The sequence below is a fragment of the Anabrus simplex genome, chromosome 1 (genome assembly GCF_040414725.1).
Source record: "Anabrus simplex isolate iqAnaSimp1 chromosome 1, ASM4041472v1, whole genome shotgun sequence".
NCBI classification, from domain to species: domain Eukaryota; kingdom Metazoa; phylum Arthropoda; class Insecta; order Orthoptera; family Tettigoniidae; genus Anabrus; species Anabrus simplex.
In genome coordinates this window covers 600,208,406-600,214,405 of record NC_090265.1, presented here as the reverse complement: position 1 = coordinate 600,214,405, position 6,000 = coordinate 600,208,406, and positions in this window count along the sequence as shown.

Genomic DNA, 6,000 nt, shown 5'->3' with positions numbered 1-6,000 from the left:
ACTAATCACAGGCAAGGCAGAAGCATGGTAGCTATCATCCCATCGTCTTGCTCATATGGGGGTACTAATCAGAGAGACTGCAAAAGCCGACCGCACAGTGCTCCTGTGTGCTACTAATCACAAACCTATTTGGTACCTAATATAGTGGTACTTCGCGCAAGTAAAAGCGACCCATGATATTCTCCGCATGGCGGTACTAATCACAAGTAGTGTCATGGTTCCAAGACAATCATCCCTTGGTCGTCTCTTACAGCAGGCAGGGGATACCGTGGGTGTATTCTTTGTCTGGGTCCCCCACCCACAGGGTATAGTGTGTTTGGTCCACGAGAAGTATTTTATTTCCCTCAAGTCCGCCGGCAAGCCGGTTAGGACCCCCCTATCCGCCACCTGGGAGTATCACCTCTCCCCTTGCTACGCCAGCATAGTAGGTTCGTGGTTGTACAGATTTCAAAAAATTAGGGACGAGTCCTTTGACACAGTTTTTTAAGAAAAGGATGTCCTTCTATTTTTGCAATTTTAGTCTTTAGATTTAGATATTTGTTAGCTGTACCTGTCAGGTTGACATCAACGTTCCACATAATGAACTTCATGCTTAGCCCGTATTGTCATAAGTAGAGCCCGGGAATTGGGCAAAATGCCTTTCTAATCTGGATGTATATATCTAACTGTCACATAGAGATAAACACGTTTCCGTACATTTGGGAACTGTAGGACGAGTTATTATTTTGCCTTTTTTGTTCCTATTTTACCTTCCATAGCCTATCTGATAGTTTAATGCCATTTTTCCTTTTCTTTAAAAGTTGTTGTGGATATTTTTTGCTGTTATTTATGTATTAAAATGAATCCATGGAAAGAAAAAATATATATTTCCAGTGTACTGTATAATAAAGAAGAAATGTCATTTTAATTTAATAGATAAAATATAACATTTACATAAACTATATTTTCATATTACACACATCTCTACTGAAAACTCCACAAGCCAAATGGTGGAGGGGGTTGCCAGGTCCCGTCCTTGCTACAAAAAATTAAGTACTGGTGGTGATTATTGTTTTAAGAGCAAGAACAACTTGGTAACCATCCTCTATTAACACTAATTAGAAGGAAAATGGAAGAGGTCCCATACTTCAATATATGAAGGTATCCGCAAAAGAAAGGAAATGCATCCGGGAGATAGGGGGTTCGAATCCCACTGTCGGCAGCCCTGAAGATGGTTTTCAGTGTTTCCCATTTTCACACCAGGCAAATCCTGGGGTTGTACCTTATTTAAGGCCACGGCCGCTTCCTTCCAACTCCTAGGCCTTTCCTATCCCATCGTCGCCATAAGACCTATCTGTGTCGGTGCGACGTAAAGCCCCTAGCAAAAAAAAAAAAAAAAAAAAAAGAGAGAGACCCGAAGAGTGTAAAAATGAAAGACTCCCTAGGCCTTGCATATCTAATACCGTCGGGGTCAGAAAAGAACAAGAGTTGATCAAGGGAGGTCAGATAGGAAACGTAAGAGTGAGGAACCTGACAAGTATTTGGAAGCAACGCCAGACTCAGCGGGGGGGACCGTGGTCGCCAACCCATGCTCCCAAGTTGAGAGGCCCTGGTCCCCCTTTTAGTCGCCTCCTCTTACGACAAACAGGGGATACCACTGACGTTATTCTATCATCCCCTGAGTTTGTGCCTTCATTCCTCTCAACTTTCAACTTACTGTCTTCTACAACTTAAGATATTACACACACTGTCCTGCTTTATTTTTCAAATTCATGTCCAATTGTCTCTCTTATTTAACAGCACATAAATACTAATTCATTGAAATTCATGTCCAACTGCCTACACAGTCATTTCCTTTCCTTTTAATACATCCAAATGAGTTTACATGATCTTTCTATTTTTTTTACATAATTTTTTAACAGCACATAAATACAGATTCAGATTCCCTATCCTATTCTATTTTTTAATCACCCACCCAATAATTTTTTGCTCATCACATTGTTTTAATAACTCTTGCTGACTTACAATCAAAAGCTTCACTCTCACGTTTTCTATTTCTTTACATTGACCTACCAAGTGCAAGTAATCATTTATTTTTCCACATAATATACACAATGAATTATCTTTAATTTTGATCCATCCTTTATGTTTATACAAGCCCAACAACCACCACAATAAACCTCCTCTCATTGTGGTCGTGGTAATATGTAAAAAGGTCTTTAAAATAACCTGCACATAGGTGTAACATAGATCACAACATCAAAATATTGCATATATTATTTTAACTGTATCACTGTGTCAGTGGACTGCACATATTTGAAGCAATATGGCTTAAAAAATAAATTGATTGTGCTGATGTTGATGACCCAGCATTTTAAATTATTGCACACGTTATAAATTGTACGGATAGACTATACAAGTTCGATGCCACATAGAAGTTCTAGAATTTATAATGTTGCATCTTCCTTCCGGCACAGGTTTCAAGCAACTGTTGAAAAGTGCGAACAGCTATGTCCTTATAAAAGTAGTAAAAAAATGGTACAGACCCAACATATTACAACAGGGAAATAAAGAGATTAAGGAGGGGCAGGTTAGGAAGAAACAGAGTTAGGAGTAGTTGCAGGAGTACGGAGAGATTGAAGGAATTTACTAGGAAATTGAATTTAGCAAAAAAGTTAGAAGGATAACATGATGGCAAACTTAATTGGCAGTCATATGAATTTTAAGGTAAAATGGAGGGATATGTACTGATGCATGTAGAAACAAGGTCCAAGAAGGACATTCCAGGAATCATTAATGAACAAGGGAAGTGTGAGGACTTACAGAAGGAAGAAGTATTCAGTGAGCAGTACGTAAAGGTAGTTGGATATAAGGATAATGTTCAGGTAGAGGAGGCTACTAATACTGGCGAATTACTGAAATTCGCCTATGATAATAATGACTTACAAAAAACAACAAACTTTGAAAACTAGAAGAGCAGCTGGGATTGGTGAGATTTCTGGGGATAAACTAAAGGCAATGGGTTGGGATCTAGTGCCATATCTGAAATATTAGTTTGCATGAAGGAGCGATAAATGAATGGAGACTTACAATAGTAACCCCAGTGTACAAGAGAAAGGATGGTAAACGTAAAGAGGATAATTACAGGCTTGTCAGCTTCATATGTATTAATTGTAAGTACTAGGACAAGTTTGCAGAACTACTAACTGGATTGATAGAAGGCAGTTTGGGTTTAGGAAAGGTTATTCCAGTGAGGCTCAACTTGCATGGTTCCAGCAAAATACAACAGATACTTTAGATTCAGGAGGTCAAATGGACTGTATCGTTATTGACTTATCCAAGGCTTTTTGATAGAGATCATGGGAGACTACTGATAAAAATGAGGGCTATTGGACAAGACAAAAAGAGTATATAGAACTCTGGGAATTAGAAGTAGATGAAGCATTATCTGATCTGGTAATAATAAGGGTCCCACAGGGCAGTACTATACTATTGGACCTTTATGTTTCCTTATATAAATGGTATGAGTAAAGAAGTGGAGTCGCAGATAAGACTATTTGCGGTTGACACTGGAATCGCAGATAAGACTATTTGTAGATGACTTTATACCACATAGAGGAGTAAATAAGTTACAGGATTGTGAGAGACTACAAAAAGACCTCAACAATGTTGTGAGATGGCCAGCAGACAATGGTATGATGGTAAATTGGATGAAAAGTCAGGTTGTTTCACCAAGAGGACAAGTCCTCTCAGTTTTAATTAGTGTGTTGTTGGGGTGATAGTACCTCATGGGGATCACTGCACGTACCTACGTGTTAATATAAGGAATAATCTTCATTGAAGTAATCACATTAACGAGATTGTAAAGAAAGGATACAGATCTCTTCACATGATTATGAGGGTATTTGTTTTAGTAAGGATGAAAAGGCAAGGGTGTATTAAGTCTCCAGTAAGACCCCAATATTAGAATAACGTTCAAGTGTATGGGACCCACACCCAGGGTTACTTGATATGAGAACTGGAAATAACCCAAAGGAAAGCAGCACAATTTGGTTCTTGGTGATTTCTGACAAAAGAATAACGTTAAAATCTAAGAATTTAATTTTTTTTCCGTATTGAACTGAAAACGTAAGATAGGTAATTTAAAGGGTCCACATTTTCAATACAAATAAATGTTATAATGTTTATTTACAACATATTTTTACTTGAAATTAGTTTCAACGCTATTTAGCGTCATCTTCAGCCAAAATGTTACAGCATTATGATTAAATAAGAGTAAAGGAGACATAAAATAGTGAATTACAAGGTCAGAAATTGTCAGTCATCAAAATGGTCCATGAAGGGTGAATCAAAACTGTACGAACATGAGTTGGGACTCAAAATCACAATCCCCCAAGAAACATACAACACAACAAAACCACGCGGAATTCAAGATGAACTTGGCAGTTGAAGATTCAATTTTTATCAGACACTCTTCCATTAAATGTCTACTGCCACGAGTGTAGTATAAACATAAGTTAGGATTCAACAAACACAATCGTCTCAAAAATGCACATAACATTTAAAAAACTTAGGATTGAGATGAACTTGGCAGTTACGGATTCAAATTTGTAGTCACTTTTTCACTAAGTGTCAATTCAAAACAGGCTGTGAAGGGTGAAATAAAATTGTACAAACACGAGTTAGGACTCGATAAACGCAATCTTTTTTTTTTTGGCTTTATCAGATCAAAAATTAGATGTATGGCTTTCCAGGTGTTTGCTCTATTAACCAGCGTTTCGTCTTAGGTCGACACTAGACTCTTCAGAGTGGGATGTGTCACAGACCCTACCTACTGACGCTGGGGTGTATGCAGGTGAACTTATCAGAAGCCTATTTAAGAGCAGAGTCTGATAACTGCATACGAGAGATAAAAGTCCACAATGGAATCAATGCCCGCCTATACATACATCTAATTTTTGATCTGATTTTTGATGTGCTCTATTGGTGGAAAAATGTCTAATTCCCTCCATGGGAACTTAGAATTTCCATTCGGAATTGCTAGGTGGGCATTAATTCCATTGTGGAGTTTTATCTTTCGTATGCAGTTATCAGACTGTGCCTCTTAAATAGGCTTCTGATAAGTTCACCTGCATACACCCCAGCGTTAGTGGGTAGGGTCCGACACATCCCACTCTGAAGAGCCTAGTGTCGACCTAAGCCAAAACGCTGGTTAATAGAGCAAACGCCTGAAAAGCCATACATCTAATTTTTGATCTGATTTTTGATATGCTCTATTGGTGGAAAAATGTCTAATTTCCTCCATGGGAACTTAGAATTTCCATTAGTTGCTTTATGTCGCACCGACACAGATATGTCTTATGGCGACGATGGGAGAGGAAAGGGCTAGGACTGGGAAGGAAGCAGCCGTGGCCTTAATTAAGGTACAGCCCCAGCATTTGTCTGGTGCGAAAATGGGAAACCACGGAAAACCATTTTCAGGGCTGCCGACAGTGGGGTTCGAACCTACTATCTCCCGAATACTGGATACCGGCCCCACTTAAGCGACTGCAGCTATCGAGCTCGGTAAACGCAATCTTTTGAAATACAGGTAACACATTTGAACTTTGTGTAAGCTCGAGATGAACTTGGCACTTAAAGATTTGTGTTCACTTATTCATTAAATGTCACTGGTGCAAGTGTGGAACAAACACGAGTTAGGACTCAACAGAAACAATCTTCTCAAAATTGCACATGAAATTTAAACAGTAGGTTCGAGATTAACTTGGCAGATGATTCAAATTTTGTAGATACTGTTCATTAAATGTCACTTCAAAACAGTCTATGAAGGGTGAAATAAAATTATAACAAACACGAGTTAGGACTCTATAAACACTAACTTCTAAATACATATAACACATTCAAATTTTGCATAAGTTTGAGATGAACTTGGCAGTTAAAAGATTCAAATCTGTAGTCACTTGAGTTAGGGTTCAACACACACAAACTTTTAAAAATGCATATAACATTTCAAAACCCAAG